Below are 21,541 nucleotides of genomic sequence, written 5' to 3'. Positions count from 1 at the left end.
TTCCTTAAAAAAAATAAGGCAAAACTAACTTTTCCCTAAAAAATAAAAGTTCACTTTCTTCTCTAGGCATATACGAACCAGATGACGTAAAAAGTTTAAGATCATTCCGACACTTAAGAGTTCCTAGTATGGAATTACAATGTAGTACCCGAATGATCAATTTCACCCCGCTGATCAATTTGACCCCGGTTTACGGTACTCAGTATAACATATGAGGCTCTTGTTATGACTGTAGACCTGAAGTTCTGAACTCAAAGGTAGTTTGGCAGACCTGGAATATTCCTATAGTGTCTGTAAATGACATTGTAGATGTCAAGAGCTTTACGGATCTCAGTAGGTTATACAAAGTAACTATTTGTGGCGAAAATAGATAAAATTATTCTTGTAGATTTGAAGGAATTCACTATGGGACACTCGGAGACTTGGCGGATCTGCGGCTTCCACTTCCCTTTACAACTCTGCACGTTCTTCCGAGTGCCATGCTGCAGGACGACCGCCCACGATGCGTTTTTCTCCTTCAAAATCTCTGAACATTCCTCGTCGGACCAATCGTTTCTTAGACTGCGTTTCTTGTACCTAACGGGGTTCAAGGCTGCATCGTTGATCCTTCAGGACGCGCTCCGCTGTAAAAACTACAACACTTTCAAAAAACCTCGCTCGTCGTATACAGCGCGTGCGCGGTGCAGTTTCAGCTGCTTGATGGTGCGCGTCTTGAAAAGTCTCGATTCGTAAAATTTCTGTTACTGACTCTTTTTAAGAGCTGGCTTGACTTGCTGGATTCTAACACCCCACTGGCTTCACTGCACGTTTCATGTGCTACATTTGAACGTTGTTTAGCCGCTTCTAACATTGGCAACAGACATTGTGAGCCGCTCCCAACCTGGGAATAGTCTTGATACACTTCATGGCAAAACCTATAATTTTCTTCAATGCCGCATTTTACCCCGATCGCGCGCGATAGGACGACTTAGTCTCAGTTCCCGGTCGGGACAGCCGTGTGTGTACCCTTTAATCATTGTTCCGCCATTTAAGAGAAAGGAAAAACTACTACAATGGGCAAGACTGCAGCAAGTCGCAGTTTCGCTTCTGCTTCTGTTGTTGCTGCTGCTGCTGATAGCGCTTCCTGTCCTGGATGTACGTGTGCACGTGTGTATGTGCCAGCTTTTAATCGTTACACAATGCACCATATCCCTCGTGTCCACGCGCTCGACTCCAGCAGGTGAGCAGCAGGGTATAGGTATTGCTCACTATCCGTATGATGATGAATGGAGCAAATATCCTGATGAAAAGAACAAATGTTTCCTTTGAACGATCAGCAGGTAAACAGTTTCCCTTTTGCATTTTTTCTCAATGTCCTGTGTACGGGGATGAAGACCGCTTTTCTCAGCGAAACAATCATGATTGCGTTTATCTTATACCGGCGAAAAACAGTACCCGGGTATACGGAGTGTGCTGTGAGCGCAGAGTCTTTCCGGCGAATTCCTTTTTAATTGCTTATCTAGAACGTGAGGCCATCTGAAGATGCCGTGTAAATCTGATAATTAGTTCGCATAAAAATATTTTATTCGGGAAATTCAAAGGCCCTTTTACACTTGCTTTTTAGCTTTTCTCTCTTTAAGTTCATGTACCAATTGACCACTTTGTATAGTTGAATTACAATTTACTGAGTACATGTACAGTAGACTGGGTCAACAAAGTCGATTTTTCGGAACAAAGCTTTATCGATTCCTTTAAGCGTCCAAAAAAATTGTGCAAAATTTGGGAGCGATTGATTGCTTCCCCGTATTCCGCATTGCGATTGAAATTTGTATGGAATTTAGCATGGGAAAACGTGCTTTTTCGCATTTTTCTCATAAATTGAATTTATTTGTCTGAACCGATCCAACTAATGACGTTAAAGTATAGCCTAGGATATGCTGAAAAGCTTTGCTGAAGACCGCAAAGTGATCCGCCACTTGTGAAAAAAGTTATAACGTACAGATTTCCCGGTGGTGCTTAACATTTAACGTGTAAAGGAATAACATCAACTTATGAGCAAAATGCAAAAAAAAACAACGTTGATCCACTCTAATGTACAGTAAAGCTCAAGCCTGCATGAATCGAAATGATATACGGAGACTCTTAATAATGGTCCAGAGCGAGTAACACTAGATTACGCCGTGTTCCATCATGAACACTAACCCTGACGAATATTAATTTGATTCATTAATCATTAATGCTGCAGAATGGAAGAAACACTTCGATGTTTAATTGATCAGAGAACAAGCAAAAACCACAGATCTTGAATGGAGCAAGGAATCATAACTCACTCATATTTTCCATAATTCAGTCCGGAAAACAAGCTATCCGTCAGTTCCTTTATTATCATGATGTTTGCTCACCGAAAATGTCACTTATAACATTTTTTTTTGTGTGTGAATTTGCATGTTTGCATATCATTGCCGCCGCCGCCGTTTGACAGACAGACGCAAGCTATCTTTGTGTTATGAAGTGAGTGGCCTCGGACGAGCAGCCATCCATCCTCCATCCTTCTCGAGTGTCGCAGAGATGCAAAGCAAAAAAAAAAACTGAAGTTTTTCCGGACACAGTCAAGAGTGGACAATAAATTAAGCGAGCTAGGAAAACTAACGCCTTGTCGTTGTCCTTGCTGTTGCTGTTATTGTTACTGTTGGTTGTACTTCAATGACAGCGATGCGGAGAGCTTGTTTATCATTTCTCGTTTCTCGTGAAAAGCTTCCATCTTTCTCCGGAGTGCTACATTTATAAATAGAATGAGACACATTCAACCTCGGAATGTCACGGAGGAAACTAGCAGATGATGTGGTGCGAATGTGTTTGCTGTTTGGAATAATAATTTCTTGTTTTCTTTCTAATGAAAAATGACCAAGAAGATTTATTTTAAAATAGACGGTTAGTTTTCTAGAATAGAATCATTGAAAATGATACTGGCTTGTGCAGAGTTGGCGAAGAGCTTCTGGTTTTTAGGAGTTTCTTTTGGAATATATTTGAAAACTCTTATCTCAGACAATTTGTTTAAAAACTTCTCAGGAATTCCGTTTGGTAATGTTTCGGCAATTCCTTCGCAAACTGCTCTGGTGAATAATTAATTCAGCAATTCTTTCAAAAGCTTCATCGGCAATTACTTAGGCAAATTAAGATTTTTTTCTTTTTCTATTTTGTGAAATTACATATACAAATCCTTTGGAAATTCTTCGGTAGTTTATTTAAAAATGTCTTCGGCAATTCTTCAAGAAAACAATAAAGAATTTTGAATTAGAATTTTCAGAACTTAGAAAATTGTGACAGTTTTGGGAATTTTCTCAGATTTTTTTCTGATTTCCTTCAGCAATAATTTTGAACATTCCTTCGAATTTCTTTGGATTTTTTTGGGAATACTTCAGAGAATATATGAGGCCATTCTTACCACATTTTTTCGATGTCATCCAACTTTATACATACTTTTAAGGAAAATTCCTGCGATTTTTTTTTTGATAATTTTTGTGGTATTCTGTGGAAATACCGACAGTTGCTAAGCGATTTTTTGAGAATTTCACTGGCAGTGGCCTTTTTGGAAATTCCGTCGGTTATTCCTGAGATTTATTTCTGACATTCCATTGTAATTTTTTCAGTTATTTTTCAAACTTCCAAATTCCCAAACAATATGTGGTGGAGTTTCTAAATTTCCAAATATGCCGATTGAAAAAAAATGCTCTAGTTGATTCTCAAAATAATTTCCGGGTGCCGATTGAAAAAAGCCTTAATTAATTCTCAAAATAATTACCGTATGATGTGTTTACAAAAGGGTTACCGAATAAATTTTCAATGGAATTGTCGAAATAGCAAAAAAATACCAAAGATAAAGAAATACAATGCCACAAAGAAAGAAATAAGAAATTTGATAAAATCTTATAAAAATTGTTGAAATAATTTCCAGACTTCCAGAGTAGTTGACGAAAAACTAACAAGTCAATTGCCAAATTAATTGCCGGCGAATCTCACAAAAAATGCTAAAAGAAATTCCCTCACAAAGAAATTGCTAAACTTCACCTCGTAGAAATTATTCTGAATTTGTATGGAGTGTAGATTTTGGCTTGAAATACCTCCTACGTCCCAAAAAACTACAAAATTTATGAACGTACCAGGAGAAGTTACATTATAAATTCTCTAAGCAATTGCCGGAAAATTTACAAAGGAAAAGCCGATTGAATTTTCAAAAATAAAAAAAAATAATTGCTCAAAACAGTTCTCAAAATAATTGCCAGGCGAGTTTACAAACGGTTTACCGAGCTAAATTCCAACGGAATTGCCGAAGTACTTCAAAAAATGTTAAAGATAATCCAACAAAGAAAGCCAAATTGTTGAATCAAATTCAATATATAATGTTGAAAGAGTTTCCACATGAATTGCAAAAGATATTTTACAAATGACATTTCCAGGAAATTTCACAGGTAATTGTCTGAACGAATTTCCCAAAGAACGAAATTATCGGAGGAGATGTCTCGTCAATTACCGTAGGAATTTGCAAAGAAGCTTTCAGAAATGTGCTGAAGAAATTCAAAATGAAGTGCTGAAGGAGCCTTCAAAGGATTGCCAAAAGAAACACTAGTGGACAAAATGAAATAAAAGTCATGAACTTTTTTCAACGACAAAATTTTTCATGCATCATGACGTGCTACTTTCGGAATCGTGCTCCAACAATTTTGTAGTAGTTTTGTTTTAAAGTTATTGATAAGCAAAATATTACAATCTTTAAATATAGTGAGTTTACCAAAAAAATGAATACATATCTTGCAATGCAGTGATTGAATTGAATATAATATTATCCAGTTGCCCAAAAGATGCGGAATCTGAAAGTCATGATATTAGCGAGCTTATGGAATCATTTATTTGAGTTTTTACAAAACATAAAAAATGGACAACACCTATCTTTTTAATTTTCCATCGTAAATCGGACCATTCATTAAGAGATGCTCAGAAGTTCATTGGTGGTTCGGACAAGAATGAAACATTTATTGTCTTATAATGAAAATTGAATAATGAAATGTGAAAATTGAACTTTGAGACAAATGATAATTTTCAGAAAATATTTTGTTCGAAGCATGAACCTATTTTTACATACTAAGTACTTGTGCCTTTTAAAACAAATAAAAAATGGGTCATGCTGTGCTGCTTTTCTCAAACTGTCGCGTATTTTTGCGCTTCGAAGTGACTCGCGGTTTGGTCGAAACCAACCGGCTGATGTTTTAATAGTAAATGTCCAGATAAATTGTTGATAAACAGTGAAGAAGATTTGTAAAAATAAACTTATCAAAAAGGTTATGTGAGACCATCGACAAAATTCGTGGGTAAAATGGTGTCCAACCACACTGGTGAGGATCGATTGATGCATAAAATATCTGATGATGGCTGAAGTTGAGTAGGCCGAAACGTTATGTATTGTCGAGTTTTAGTGTGTGTTTTCACCGAAAATAATCAACAATCGTAATATATAAGATTCGACGGTGACGTAAACTCCACAAAGTGAAGGGAGACCCAATGACGAGAAAGAAGCGTTCTACGGGCAGTTAGAGCAAACATACGATGGTTGCTCGCCGCGTGACGTGAAAATCGTTGTCGGCGACATGAACGCGCAGGTAGGAAGGGAGGAAATGTACAGGCCGGTAATCGGGCGAAGCAGCCTGCACGCCGTATCGAATGATAACGGCCAGCGATGCGTAAACTTTGCAGCCTCCCGTGGTATGATAGTCCGAAGCACCTTCTTCCCCCGCAAAGATATCCACAAAGCCACCTGGAGATCACCCGACCATCAAACAGAAAACCAAATCGACCACGTTCTAATCGACGGTAAATTCTTCTCGGATATAACCAATGTCCGCACATACCGTAGTGCGAATATAGATTCGGATCACTACTTAGTCGCTTTATGCATGCGCTCAAAACTTTCGACAGTTATCACCACGCGTCGAAGTCGAACGCCGCGACTCAACATCGAGCAGCTGCGTAACGAAGAAGTGGCTCAAGACTACGCGCAGCAGTTAGCAGTGGCCCTACCAACGGAAGAGCAGCTTGGCGCAGCTACACTTGAAGATGGCTGGAGGAACATCCGATCCGCCATAGGTAGTACCAGATGTTCGCCATCCGCCAGGTGTTGCAGAAATGCCGCGAATACAACGTACCCACAAATCACTTGTTCATCGATTTTAAATCGGCGTATGATACAATCGATCTAGAACAGCTTTGATAGATTATGCACGAATACGAATTCCCGGATAAACTGATACGATTGATTAAGGCGACAATGGATCGAGTGATGTGCATAGTTCGTATCAGGGACACTCTCGAGTCCCTTTGAATCTTACAGAGGGCTACGGCAAGGTGATGGTCTTTTGTGCTTGCTGTTCAACATTGTTTTAGAGGGAATAATTAGGAGAGCGGGGATAAACACGAGTGAAACGATTTTCACGAAGTCCGTTTAGCTGCTTGATTTCGCTGATGATATTGATACAAATTTGAGGCCAGACGAATCGGATTAGACATTAATGTGTCGAAGACAAAGTGCTCGATGGCAAAGGGCTCCAGGGAGGAATCACCGCGCCCCAAATTTATATCGACGGTGATGAAATCGAGGCGGTTGAATAATTCGTGTACTTGGGCTCACTGGAGACCGCCGACAACGACACCAGGAGAGAAATTGAGAGACGCATTGTGGCAGGAAATCGTGCTTACTTTGGACTCCACAGAACTCTATGATCGAATAAAGTTCGTCGTAACACGAAGTTGACTATTTACAAAACGTTGATTAGATCGGTAGTCAAGCCGGTAGTCCTCTATGGGCACGAAACATGGACCCTACGTGCAGAGGACCAACGCGCCCTTGGAGTTTTCGAACGGAAGGTATTGCGTACCATCTACGGCGGAGTGCAGATGGAAGACGGGACTTGGAGAAGGCGAATGAACCACGAGCTGCATCAGCTTCTGAAAGAACCAACCATACCGCGAAAATCGGGAGGCTACGGTGGACGGGTCACGTCATCAGGATGCCAGATAGCAACCCGACTGAAATGGTTCTCGAGAGTCATCCGACCGGTACAATAAGACGTGGTGCGTAACGAGCTAGGTGGGTCGACCAAGTGGAGGACGATCTGCGGACCCTACGCAGTGTGCGGAACTGGAGACAAACAGCCATGGATCGAGTGGAATGGAGACGGCTACTATGACCCAGGCCTTAGCCTGATCGGTAAGTAAAGTAACCAAGAGTTAGGGGTCACCTGTCTTTTGGATTCTTTCTATTAGAACAGGTGATCCGTCGTGCTGTTTAAAAACAATTCAGGCAGCCGCTACACAGCTATCTAGGCTAACAAATAAAATAAGGTAATATCTATGTGGGATCAATTTCAACTAGTTATTAGAACTCATTCTGAGAGTTTTCAAGAATGTTCCAAAAATTCTTTCAGGAACTTGTTCAAGAACTTTGACAGGGATTCTTTTTCAGGAAAGCTATTCTTTTATATTGGACACATTCTATCGTGACGTTATAACGTTTTGACGCCTTTTCTGTCTGATTTTCCACTATAACTCGTAAATTCGATCGTAAACCCTCAAATATTTTAACATATTCGGATTCTTTGTAAAATTTGCAATAAGTATGATCTATTGAACTGTTAGTTTTCATTGGGGAAGTATGTTAAAAATGGGAATGAGTAGCGTGACCTTACAACGTTGTAACGTATCGGCTCGGTAGAATATGCCATTGCTTTTTGTATTTACATGCAATAATGAGCTGGTTGATTGAATGCTTCGAAAATATTAGAGAAAATGAATTACCGTTAACCATTTAGGGCCGATTTCTTCACCTACCCGGCTTAACGAGGTAAGCCTGGTTTTATTAAACCACACTTAAAGTTAAGCCAAATTCTTAAGCCAGGTTTAAATATTTGCATTTCTTCACACCGGCATAGCAAATGAAGGCGATGGCTTACGCTAAGCCAAGCTTAACGAAATTTCCCATATCATTCCAGTGACTTTCCAATGGAAACGTCATTTTAATCCGCCGATATTTTAAAATGCCCTTTATAGGCAGTATGGAGTAACAAAAACAAAACATCCGCTGAAATTTTAGCAGGAAAAGTGTAATTCTAGGTTTAGTTTAAATAAGGGCGAAAGTAACATGAGCGAGTTCTCTTCATCGCCTCTCTCTTCTTCAAATTAAAGTGACAAGATGCAAGTATGGTTGCACTTTTTAGTCATAAATCGCTAGGTTGCGATGCAATCTAGCGTTTAAGTGTAAAAAAAGTTTGATTGAATTTGCATCTTGGCACTTTAATTTGCAGAAGAGAGAGGCGATGAAGAGAACTCGCTCATGTTACTTTCGCCCTTATTTAAACTCAATCTATAATTACTCGGTAAATATTTCGGATGCAGAAGGAAATTAGCAATGATGAACTACCTAGACTGTTGATATTTTACTCAACGCTGGTATCGAAGATCTTCGATTTAGTACCTACTACATATGATCGTTCCACAACATTTGGTGTTCGAATTTGCCTCTCATTGTACAAAGTTGGAGTGCCACATTGCACAAAAGGCGTTGCAATGTTGATCTAATGTTTTGGTATCAAGAATCGCCTTCGAATAAATAATCTCCATTATCGCCCTGTTAGAGTTGCATTTCGATAGTGAATTTTTGAAAATGTGTTCGTCGTGAGATGTTTCAGAGTCCAGACCATTTTTCGAAAATGTTTAAAATTTTGATCTGTGTACATTCAATGAAAGTCACAGCAAAGTTCCCTTAACCTTCTTCGTGAATTAGCTTGCGCTCACCTCGCTGACCTAGTGCACGTTTTGGGGTCATAATGACACCAATGCACGACTAGGGGTAATAGAAGCAGTTTATTCCACTTTTATTTCCATTCGTTGGTGTTATTAATTCTTTGTTTTAGCCGTTATGTGATCGGCAAACTTTTTGCTTTTTTCTACACCGTGTATTTTAAATGGGTGCTGGGTACCCGGGTACCCTGCCGGCCACGTAAGGGTTAAAATTGTTTAGGTGCTGTTCACAAATTACGTAACGCGATATAGGATTTTAATGTAAAAATGCATCAATGCACGCTGCATTGTACTAAAATATAAAACAACGTTTTTTTGCAGTACAGAAAATGTAATTTCGACCTATCAAGATTCAATGTCATCGAATATCTTCGAAAAAGGCAATTAATATTCATCATGAAAAAAATGGGATTACATGTGCGCTGTAAAAATCGAGTTTTGCAACGAGTTGCAAAACATTCTTGCAATGAAAAACAAATCACTAGAATATGATCATTTCCATCAGTACCATCGTGCTTCGCGGTGGTTCGGTGGAAATGGTCATGTGTTACATCATGCTAGACACTAAATTTTGATCAAGCAAGCTGTACTATAACCGTGACAATTTGGCAAGCTCTTGCTGTGACAACTCTGGTTGTGGGTCAAACAATTGCACTATGATTCATAATACAACCGAAATCAGTTGCATTATGAATCATATTGCAATTGTTTGGTATAGTACGAAAAACTAGTCCGTTGTGATCAGAGGTGCTCTCTGTCACTGTCAATGGTAAGCAAATCGCTGATTTTGATAGGCCGACTACGATCCAAGTCAGCTCTATTGAGTCACCGTCACTTTCCTTGTTCCATCAGAACTGGACTGACTGTGATGGTGTAGGGATATCATTGACAGCTCATCTTTAAAATTCGTTTAAAAATCCGAATAAAGATTCACCAAGATGATATTTTTATATGAGGTACAAAATAACAAGTTTTGCATGTTGGTCACAAAAAAGTTTGAGTTTTGGCGAAAACCACTAAAATATCACATCAGTTGCAATGATTGTGATCTAGAGTGCGGGTCAATATCAAGTCGTTATCTGTCATTGTCGTTTTGATAATAATTGGTCTGGAGTGATAGTGACGATGGTGCAATATCAGTAGTCACCTGACAAGACTGATATTACGCAACTCTGATTGTGATACGGCAAGTAGGTATAAATCAAATTTCATAGTGCTGAGTTGCAAAAAGATATTTAAAATCTACTTGCGTCAATTTTAGATAGGGGAACTTAGTTTCGGCAGTTTTGTTCTCTTCGTCATGGGAGGTTTTCGAAACCTATTTAACTCAAAGTTGGCCTCAAATCCTTCCAAAGTAAGCTGAATGATATGGTCATATTTCAGGCATTTTGGTCGACAAAAACCCCCCACGACGAAGAGAACAAACCAGCCAATAATATTCAACGTCACCCTATTAGGTATTCAAAATAAGTCATGTTTGGGAGTCCTAATTGACCACAGATTAACGTTCAGTGAACACATAGATAATTTAGTAAAGAAAATGGCTAAGAAATACGGTATGTTAGAACGTCTGAAAAGTCAGTTAACATTTTGGAGTAAACTGTTTTTATATAAATCATTAGTTGCGCCACACATTGATTACTATTCCTCAGTTTTGTTTCTTGCAAGTGACACACACCTAAGTAGACTTCAAAAATTGCAGAATAAGTTCATGAGGTTCATTTTAAACTGTAGTAAGTATACCCCAATTCGGACTATGTTAGATACCTTACAATGGCAATCTGTCAAACAACGAGTTATTTATAATGTACTGTTAATGATATATAAGCTGACGAACAATTTTTTACCAATGTACCTATCAAATATAATTTTAAGATCAAGAAACCTACAGCATCATAGAACAAGACGAGTTGACGATTTGCGTGTTGTGCCGTTTACTATGACTTCAAACCAGAAATCGATATATTACAAAGGAATAAGACTATACAATAGGGGGATTCACTTAACAGCGTAAACTGATTAAACTGATTAAACGTCGCGATCGCCAAGGCAATCTTCGATTATTTCATTCGCAAAACCATGAAACATTTCAAATAAGCAGAAAATCATGGCTTACGCAGCAATTTAATCTGTTTAGTGAGTACCCCTAATGAATTACCTGAAGATACAAAAAATGTAAACACAATTGGAGAATTCAAACGAAAATGTACAATATGGATTAGAATTAACATAGGTTAAGCTTTTTTTTGTCGTATGAACTATGTAAACAGTATATATCATTGTATGAATTTCTTGTAAACTATCTAAAAGATAAATAAATGAACTACTACTACTACTACTACTAGAAGTACACCACGAATAATACTTTTTATATTTGAAATTATGAGTCAACATGTTGAATATTCAATGGGCTAAACGTGCTTTAAACTGAGTTTTTGTAAGAAATTAGTGTCTAAAAAGGTATTAGAAAACATTTTTTTTTAAATTTCATTCTAAGTTTGTTCGTTAAAAAATAATATCTTTTGAACCATAAGAGACAAAAATATGTTTATTGTGACCTGAAATTATGGAAGGACCGGATTAAAATAAATTGAAACGTCAATGCAAATGTACTTTCGACTTCCAAATCAGGATGACAAATTTCCAAAATTTTCAACACGGTGCCATTTTGAAGACTTTCAATCAAATATAAAAACTTGATTGTCCCAAATACCGATATTGAATGTTTTATATTGACGACGAGCCGGCTGTAGACTATCATTTTCTTTATCATCGCCTCCGTCCATATCCAAACGTTTTACAATTGCATCGTTCCTAAGTGTACATGTTTTATTGAAAATATTTTCTGCTGTTTGGGAAAATTATCCATGAAGTAGGTGAAGAAAACCAAACTCTGCAATTTGCGGCTTAAGCCTGGCTTAGCGCTGCTAAGCCACCTCAGAGCACCGCTTAAAATAAGCCACACTTAACGTAAGCCGTAGCTTTGTTAAACCGGGTTTAGGGGTTAAGCCGAGGTGAAGAAATTAAAAAAAAAGTTAAGCCCGGCTTAAAATGTTGCTAAGCCTGGTTTAAAATTTAAGCCCGGGTGAAGAAATCGGCCCTTAGTATCACATTTTCAAAGCAGCTTAAACTGCGTTAGCTTTCTGATACCTACCTTATATGGAATTGAAACAAAGGTAAAACAAACTCGTCGTTACTTCGAATAATGTATGTTCTCAAAGGTACATTCTAATTGCTTCCCAAATTTGTTACTGGCTAGCTACTCCTGTGCTAAATTGTTGCCATAATCTACCGAAAGATTGGTGCGTTCCAAAGTGAAGCCAGTAACTTGATTCTTTTTAATTAAAACCCTCCGAACGCTAACGGCACCGTCGTAACGACGACGACCCAACAGCGAGTATAATTTCCTCCCACTCATTCACATTGAAGGGGGTTCGTAAGCGTCTGTCTGGATGCCGGTAGGTAGGTACCTGTTCTGCTGACTGGATGGCGGGTGCTTGAAAATATTTGACCGGGAGATAAACATCCCGAGCACGCTGAGTACTCTTCGGGACCGTCCGTGGTCCCTCTCCGCGATTGTTCTCCGGTGAATTTATTTGAACCTTTTCCATATAATCGTACCATGGTTACGCTGCTCTTGGGGGTGTGGGTTGTGAGACTAGAGGTATTTATTTTATCCCTCTGGATGGTCGCAGATTCATGGCACGGTTTTCTCGTTTAGAAGTTTAGTAAGGTATGTGACGATGGCAGTAACGGTAAAGGTATAATGAGCAAATAACATAACTTTTGGCATGTGGACCGGGGGCATTCTCACTCTTCGTCTATGCATAAAGTCTTAGTTCTAATGTGAATACTTTTAGCACACATTCCAGAACAGGCTCTAATGTAACCGAAAGTTTCTTATGGAAATTTTTGAAATCTGGAACAATTCGAATCCAAATCCAATCCAAATCCAATCCAAATCCAACCCAAATCCAATGCAAATCCAATCCAAATCCAATCCAAATCCAATCCAAATCCAATCCAAATCCAATCCAAATCCAATCCAAATCCAATCCAAATCCAATCCAAATCCAATCCAAATCCAATCCAAATCCAATCCAAATCCAATCCAAATCCAATCCAAATCCAATCCAAATCCAATCCAAATCCAATCCAAATCCAATCCAAATCCAATCCAAATCCAATCCAAATCCAATCCAAATCCAATCCAAATCCAATCCAAATCCAATCCAAATCCAATCCAAATCCAATCCAAATCCAATCCAAATCCAATCCAAATCCAATCCAAATCCAATCCAAATCCAATCCAAATCCAATCCAAATCCAATCCAAATCCAATCCAAATCCAATCCAAATCCAATCCAAATCCAAATCCAATCCAAATCCAATCCAAATCCAATTCAAATCCAATCCAAATCCAATCCAAATCCAATCCAAATCCAATCCAAATCCAATCCAAATCCAATCCAAATCCAATCCAAATCCAATCCAAATCCAATCCAAATCCAATCCAAATCCAATCCAAATCCAATCCAAATCCAATCCAAATCCAATCCAAATCCAATCCAAATCCAATCCAAATCCAATCCAAATCCAATCCAAATCCAATCCAAATCCAATCCAAATCCAAATCCAATCCAAATCCAATCCAAATCCAATTCAAATCCAATCCAAATCCAATCCAAATCCAATCCAAATCCAATCCAAATCCAATCCAAATCCAATCCAAATCCAATCCAAATCCAATCCAAATCCAATCCAAATCCAATCCAAATCCAATCCAAATCCAATCCAAATCCAATCCAAATCCAATCCAAATCCATCCAAATCCAATCCAAATCCAATCCAAATTTAATCCAAATCAAATCCAAATCCAATCCAAATCCAATCCAAATCCAATCCAAATCCAATCCAAATCCAATCCAAATCCAATCCAAATCCAATCCAAATCCAATCCAAATCCAATCCAAATCAAATCCAAATCCAATCCAAATCCAATCCAAATCCAATCCAAATCCAATCCAAATCCAATCCAAATCCAATCCAAATCCAATCCAAATCCAATCCAAATCCAATCCAAATCCAATCCAAATCCAATCCAAATCCAATCCAAATCCAATCCAAATCCAATCCAAATCCAATCCAAATCCAATCCAAATCCAATCCAAATCCAATCCAAATCCAATCCAAATCCAATCCAAATCCAATCCAAATCCAAATCCAATCCAAATCCAATCCAAATCCAATCCAAATCCAATCCAAATCCAATCCAAATCCAATCCAAATCCAATCCAAATCCAATCCAAATCCAATCCAAATCCAATCCAAATCCAATCCAAATCCAATCCAAATCCAATCCAAATCCAATCCAAATCCAATCCAAATCCAATCCAAATCCAATCCAAATCCAATCCAAATCCAATCCAAATCCAATCCAAATCCAATCCAAATCCAATCCAAATCCAATCCAAATCCAATCCAAATCCAATCCAAATCCAATCCAAATCCAATCCAAATCCAATCCAAATCCAATCCAAATCCAATCCAAATCCAATCTAAATCCAATCCAAATCCAATCCAAATCCAATCCAAATCCAATCCAAATCCAATCCAAATCCAATCCAAATCCAATCCAAATCCAATCCAAATCCAATCCAAATCCAATCCAAATCCAATCCAAATCCAATCCAAATCCAATCCAAATCCAATCCAAATCCAATCCAAATCCAATCCAAATCCAATCCAAATCCAATCCAAATCCAATCCAAATCCAATCCAAATCCAATCCAAATCCAATCCAAATCCAATCCAAATCAAATCCAAATCCAATCCAAATCCAATCCAAATCCAATCCAAATCCAATCCAAATCCAATCCAAATCCAATCCAAATCCAATCCAAACCAATCCAAATCCAATCCAAATCCAATCCAAATCCAATCCAAATCCAATCCAAATCCAATCCAAATCCAATCCAAATCCAATCCAAATCCAATCCAAATCCAATCCAAATCCAATCCAAATCCAATCCAAATCCAATCCAAATCCAATCCAAATCCAATCCAAATCCAATCCAAATCCAATCCAAATCCAATCCAAATCCAATCCAAATCCAATCCAAATCCAATCCAAATCCAATCCAAATCCAATCCAAATCCAATCCAAATCCAATCCAAATCCAATCCAAATCCAATCCAAATCCAATCCAAATCCAATCCAAATCCAATCCAAATCCAATCCAAATCCAATCCAAATCCAATCCAAATCCAATCCAAATCCAATCCAAATCCAATCCAAATCCAATCCAAATCCAATCCAAATCCAATCCAAATCCAATCCAAATCCAATTGATTGATTTGTCTTTATTAGAGAGACTTTCAGCCCTTGGCTGGTTCGTCTCTATCCAAATCCAATCCAAATCCAATCCAAATCCAATCCAAATCCAATCCAAATCCAATCCAAATCCAATCCAAATCCAATCCAAATCCAATCCAAATCCAATCCAAATCCAATCCAAATCCAATCCAAATCCAATCCAAATCCAATCCAAATCCAATCCAAATCCAATCCAAATCCAATCCAAATCCAATCCAAATCCAATCCAAATCCAATCCAAATCCAATCCAAATCCAATCCAAATCCAATCCAAATCCAATCCAAATCCAATCCAAATCCAATCCAAATCCAATCCAAATCCAATCCAAATCCAATCCAAATCCAATCCAAATCCAATCCAAATCCAATCCAAATCCAATCCAAATCCAATCCAAATCCAATCCAAATCCAATCCAAATCCAATCCAAATCCAATCCAAATCCAATCCAAATCCAATCCAAATCCAATCCAAATCCAATCCAAATCCAATCCAAATCCAATCCAAATCCAATCCAAATCCAATCCAAATCCAATCCAAATCCAATCCAAATCCAATCCAAATCCAATCCAAATCCAATCCAAATCCAATCCAAATCCAATCCAAATCCAATCCAAATCCAATCCAAATCCAATCCAAATCCAATCCAAATCCAATCCAAATCCAATCCAAATCCAATTGATTGATTTGTCTTTATTAGAGAGACTTTCAGCCCTTGGCTGGTTCGTCTCTATCCAAATCCAATCCAAATCCAATCCAAATCCAATCCAAATCCAATCCAAATCCAATCCAAATCCAATCCAAATCCAATCCAAATCCAATCCAAATCCAATCCAAATCCAATCCAAATCCAATCCAAATCCAATCCAAATCCAATCCAAATCCAATCCAAATCCAATCCAAATCCAATCCAAATCCAATCCAAATCCAATCCAAATCCAATCCAAATCCAATCCAAATCCAATCCAAATCCAATCCAAATCCAATCCAAATCCAATCCAAATCCAATCCAAATCCAATCCAAATCCAATCCAAATCCAATCCAAAGCCAATCCAAAGCCAATCCAAATCCAATCCAAATCCAATCCAAATCCAATCCAAATCCAATCCAAATCCAATCCAAATCCACTCCAAATCCAATCCAAATCCAATCCAAATCCAATCCAAATCCAATCCAAATCCAATCCAAATCCAATCCAAATCCAATCCAAATCCAAATCCAATCCAAATCCAATCCAAATCCAATCCAAATCCAATCCAAATCCAATCCAAATCCAACCCAAATCCAATGCAAATCCAATCCAAATCCAATCCAAATCCAATCCAAATCCAATCCAAATCCAATCCAAATCCAATCCAAATCCAATCCAAATCCAATCCAAATCCAATCCAAATCCAATCCAAATCCAATCCAAATCCAATCCAAATCCAATCCAAATCCAATCCAAATCCAATCCAAATCCAATCCAAATCCAATCCAAATCCAATCCAAATCCAATCCAAATCCAATCCAAATCCAATCCAAATCCAATCCAAATCCAATCCAAATCCAATCCAAATCCAATCCAAATCCAATCCAAATCCAATCCAAATCCAATCCAAATCCAATCCAAATCCAATCCAAATCCAATCCAAATCCAATCCAAATCCAATCCAAATCCAATCCAAATCCAATCCAAATCCAAATCCAATCCAAATCCAATCCAAATCCAATCCAAATCCAATCCAAATCCAATCCAAATCCAATCCAAATCCAATCCAAATCCAATCCAAATCCAATCCAAATCCAATCCAAATCCAATCCAAATCCAATCCAAATCCAATCCAAATCCAATCCAAATCCAATCCAAATCCAATCCAAATCCAATCCAAATCCAATCCAAATCCAATCCAAATCCAATCCAAATCCAATCCAAATCCAATCCAAATCCAATCCAAATCCAATCCAAATCCAATCCAAATCCAATCCAAATCCAATCCAAATCCAATCCAAATCCAATCCAAATCCAATCCAAATCCAATCCAAATCCAATCCAAATCCAATCCAAATCAAATCCAAATCCAATCCAAATCCAATCCAAATCCAATCCAAATCCAATCCAAATCCAATCCAAATCCAATCCAAATCCAATCCGAATCCAATCCAAATCCAATCCAAATCCAATCCAAATCAAATCCAAATCAAATCCAAATCCAATCAAAATCCAATCCAAATCCAATCCAAATCCAATCCAAATCCAATCCAAATCCAATCCAAATCCAATCCAAATCCAATCCAAATCCAATCCAAATCCAATCCAAATCCAATCCAAATCCAATCCAAATCCAATCCAAATCCAATCCAAATCCAATCCAAATCCAATCCAAATCCAATCCAAATCCAATCCAAATCCAATCCAAATCCAATCCAAATCCAATCCAAATCCAATCCAAATCCAATCCAAATCCAATCCAAATCCAATCCAAATCCAATCCAAATCCAATCCAAATCCAATCCAAATCCAATCCAAATCCAATCCAAATCCAATCCAAATCCAATCCAAATCCAATCCAAATCCAATCCAAATCCAATCCAAATCCAATCCAAATCCAATCCAAATCCAATCCAAATCCAATCCAAATCCAATCCAAATCCAATCCAAATCCAATCCAAATCCAATCCCAATCCTATCCAAATCCAATCCAAATCCAATCCAAATCCAATCCAAATCCAATCCAAATCCAATCCAAATCCAATCCAAATCCAATCCAAATCCAATCCAAATCCAATCCAAATCCAATCCAAATCCAATCCAAATCCAATCCAAATCCAATCCAAATCAAATCCAAATCCAATCCAAATCCAATCCAAATCCAATCCAAATCCAATCCAAATCCAATCCAAATCCAATCCAAATCCAATCCAAATCCAATCCAAATCCAATCCAAATCCAATCCAAATCCAATCCAAATCCAATCCAAATCCAATGCAAATCCAATCCAAATCCAATCCAAATCCAAATCCAATCCAAATCCAATCCAAATCCAATCCAAATCCAATCCAAATCCAATCCAAATCCAATCCAAATCCAATCCAAATCCAATCCAAATCCAATCCAAATCCAATCCAAATCCAATCCAAATCCAATCCAAATCCAATCCAAATCCAATCCAAATCCAATCCAAATCCAATCCAAATCCAATCCAAATCCAATCCAAATCCAATCCAAATCCAATCCAAATCCAATCCAAATCCAATCCAAATCCAATCCAAATCCAATCCAAATCCAATCCAAATCCAATCCAAATCCAATCCAAATCCAATCCAAATCCAATCCAAATCCAATCCAAATCCAATCCAAATCCAATCCAAATCCAATCCAAATCCAATCCAAATCCAATCCAAATCCAATCCAAATCCAATCCAAATCCAATCCAAATCCAATCCAAATCCAATCCAAATCCAATCCAAATCCAATCCAAATCCAATCCAAATCCAATCCAAATCCAATCCAAATCCAATCCAAATCCAATCCAAATCCAATCCAAATCAAATCCAAATCCAATCCAAATCCAATCCAAATCCAATCCAAATCCAATCCAAATCCAATCCAAATCCAATCCAAATCCAATCCAAATCCAATCCAAATCCAATCCAAATCCAATCCAAATCCAATCCAAATCCAATCCAAATCCAATCCAATCCAAATCCAATCCAAATCCAATCCAAATCCAATCCAAATCCAATCCAAATCCAATCCAAATCCAATCCAAATCCAATCCAAATCCAATCCAAATCCAATCCAAATCCAATCCAAATCCAATCCAAATCCAATCCAAATCCAATCCAAATCCAATCCAAATCCAATCCAAATCCAATCCAAATCCAATCCAAATCCAATCCAAATCCAATCCAAATCCAATCCAAATCCAATCCAAATCCAATCCAAATCCAATCCAAATCCAATCCAAATCCAATCCAAATCCAATCCAAATCCAATCCAAATCCAATCCAAATCCAATCCAAATCCAATCCAAATCCAATCCAAATCCAATCCAAATCCAATCCAAATCCAATCCAAATCCAATCCAAATCCAATCCAAATCCAATCCAAATCCAATCCAAATCCAATCCAAATCCAATCCAAATCCAATCCAAATCCAATCCAAATCCAATCCAAATCCAATCCAAATCCAATCCAAATCCAATCCAAATCCAATCCAAATCCAATCCAAATCCAATCCAAATCCAATCCAAATCCAATCCAAATCCAATCCAAATCCAATCCAAATCCAATCCAAATCCAATCCAAATCCAATCCAAATCCAATCCAAATCCAATCCAAATCCAATCCAAATCCAATCCAAATCCAATCCAAATCCAATCCAAATCCAATCCAAATCCAATCCAAATCCAATAGAAATCCAATCCAAATCCAATCCAAATCCAATAGAAATCCAATCCAAATCCAATCCAAATCCAATCCAAATCCAATCCAAATCCAATCCAAATCCAATCCAAATCCAATCCAAATCCAATCCAAATCCAATCCAAATCCAATCCAAATCCAATCCAAATCCAATCCAAATCCAATCCAAATCCAATCCAAATCCAATCCAAATCCAATCCAAATCCAATCCAAATCCAAATCCAATCCAAATCCAAATCCAATCCAAATCAAATCCAAATACACTCAAAATCCAAATCCAATCCAAATTCAATCCAAATTCAATCCAAATCCAATCCAAATCCAATCCAAATCCAATCCAAATCCAATCCAAATCCAATCCAAATCCAATCCAAATCCAATCCAAATCCAATCCAAATCCAATCCAAATCCAATCCAAATCCAATCCAAATCCAATCCAAATCCAATCCAAATCCAATCCAAATCCAATCCAAATCCAATCCAAATCCAATCCAAATCCAATCCAAATCCAAATCCAATCCAAATCCAAATCCAATCCAAATCAAATCCAAATACACTCAAAATCCAAATCCAATCCAAATTCAATCCAAATTCAATCCAAATCCAATCCAAATTCAATCCAACCCATATCCAGGTTCTATTTTGTAAAATACGAAGGCCTCAATGTACTTCAGCATAGTGACATTATGTTTAGGTGTCACAGACTAAAACTGCTGAAAGCACTCTTTTGCAGCTGCCTCTTAATTAAATTTCACTGAAGTTATTGATAGCACCTTTTTATGAGGTGGCGGCAACCATTTGCTGTCTGAATTCTGATCCAAACGGGAACGACACAGCAGATGAACCGCCTTTGATTACGCTCTCCCTTTGGGAAGTACGGTGTGGAATGCTGTGTTAATTGCACGAAGCCTTTTGGCAAAATTCCCGTCGAAAATATTTCTCACTTCGCCGTTGTTTTACCACTCACTGCTCCGGGAAACTTGAGCCGAAGCTCAGACAGGATTCGTCGCTCGATGCTTGAGCTTGAGCTTTTTTGTTGTGTGTTTGTGTGTGTGTACCACCGTACGTACGATGATCATGATCTGCTTCATTTCCCACGGGGGTATCATCTGTTTTGTTTGAACGTTGGCCGAGGGCGACGCTGTTCTCGTTGTTGTTGTTGGCCCACCTTTTCAAAGCCTCTTAAGGGAAATTGGGGAAGAATACACTACATAACGAAAAGCTCTATTTCCGAATTCCTTCGGAAATTCCTGCATGAGTTCCTTCGGAGATTCCTTCAGGAATTTCTTCGGAGATTCCTCCAGGAATTTCTTCGGAGATTCCTCCAGGAATTTCTTCGGAGATTCCTCCAGGAATTCCTTCGGAGATTCCTCCAGGAATTCCTTCGGAGATTCCTCCAGGAATTCCTTCAGAGATTCCTCCAGGAATTCCTTCGGAGATTCCTCCAGGAATTCCTTCGGAGATTCCTCCAGGAATTCCTTCGGAGATTCCTCCAGGAATTCCTTCGGAGATTCCTCCAGGAATTCCTTCGGAGATTCCTCCAGGAATTCCTTCGGAGATTCCTCCAGGAATTCCTTCGGAGATTCCTCCAGGAATTCCTTCGGAGATTCCTCCAGGAATTACTTGGGAGATTCCCTTAAGAATTCTTTCGAAAGTTCCTACAGGAATTCCTTCGGAGATTCTTTGGAAATTCTTCCAAGAACTCTTTGAAGAATTCAAATCATTTTTACATGAGTTTCTGTGAAAAACATCCAGAAATTTCTTGAGGGATTTTTCTAAGAGTTTATTAAATAGATTTCCTGAATTCTCTTCAAGGCTTTTTCCCCAGAATTGTGAATTTAACCCCAAAGTGGCATTTCTCATCGACTCCCCCATGCTCCACTCGAACTCCATCGCGACAGGCACGGAGCAACTTCATCGTACCATGGAAGT

General features: G+C 38.1%; 1 protein-coding gene across 2 annotated transcripts in view; it reads right to left on the bottom strand.

Moving 5' to 3' along the window:
- LOC109412930 (Ig-like and fibronectin type-III domain-containing protein 1) overlaps positions 1-21,541 on the bottom strand; it is a 692,650-nt gene that overhangs the window by 71,151 nt on the left and 599,958 nt on the right. The gene's annotated exons all lie outside the window — the stretch shown is intronic.

The sequence above is a fragment of the Aedes albopictus genome, chromosome 3, assembly GCF_035046485.1.
Source record: "Aedes albopictus strain Foshan chromosome 3, AalbF5, whole genome shotgun sequence".
Lineage (NCBI taxonomy): Eukaryota > Metazoa > Arthropoda > Insecta > Diptera > Culicidae > Aedes > Aedes albopictus.
Note: the sequence above shows the minus strand (reverse complement) of the source record. Positions and strands in the feature narration are given on the sequence as shown.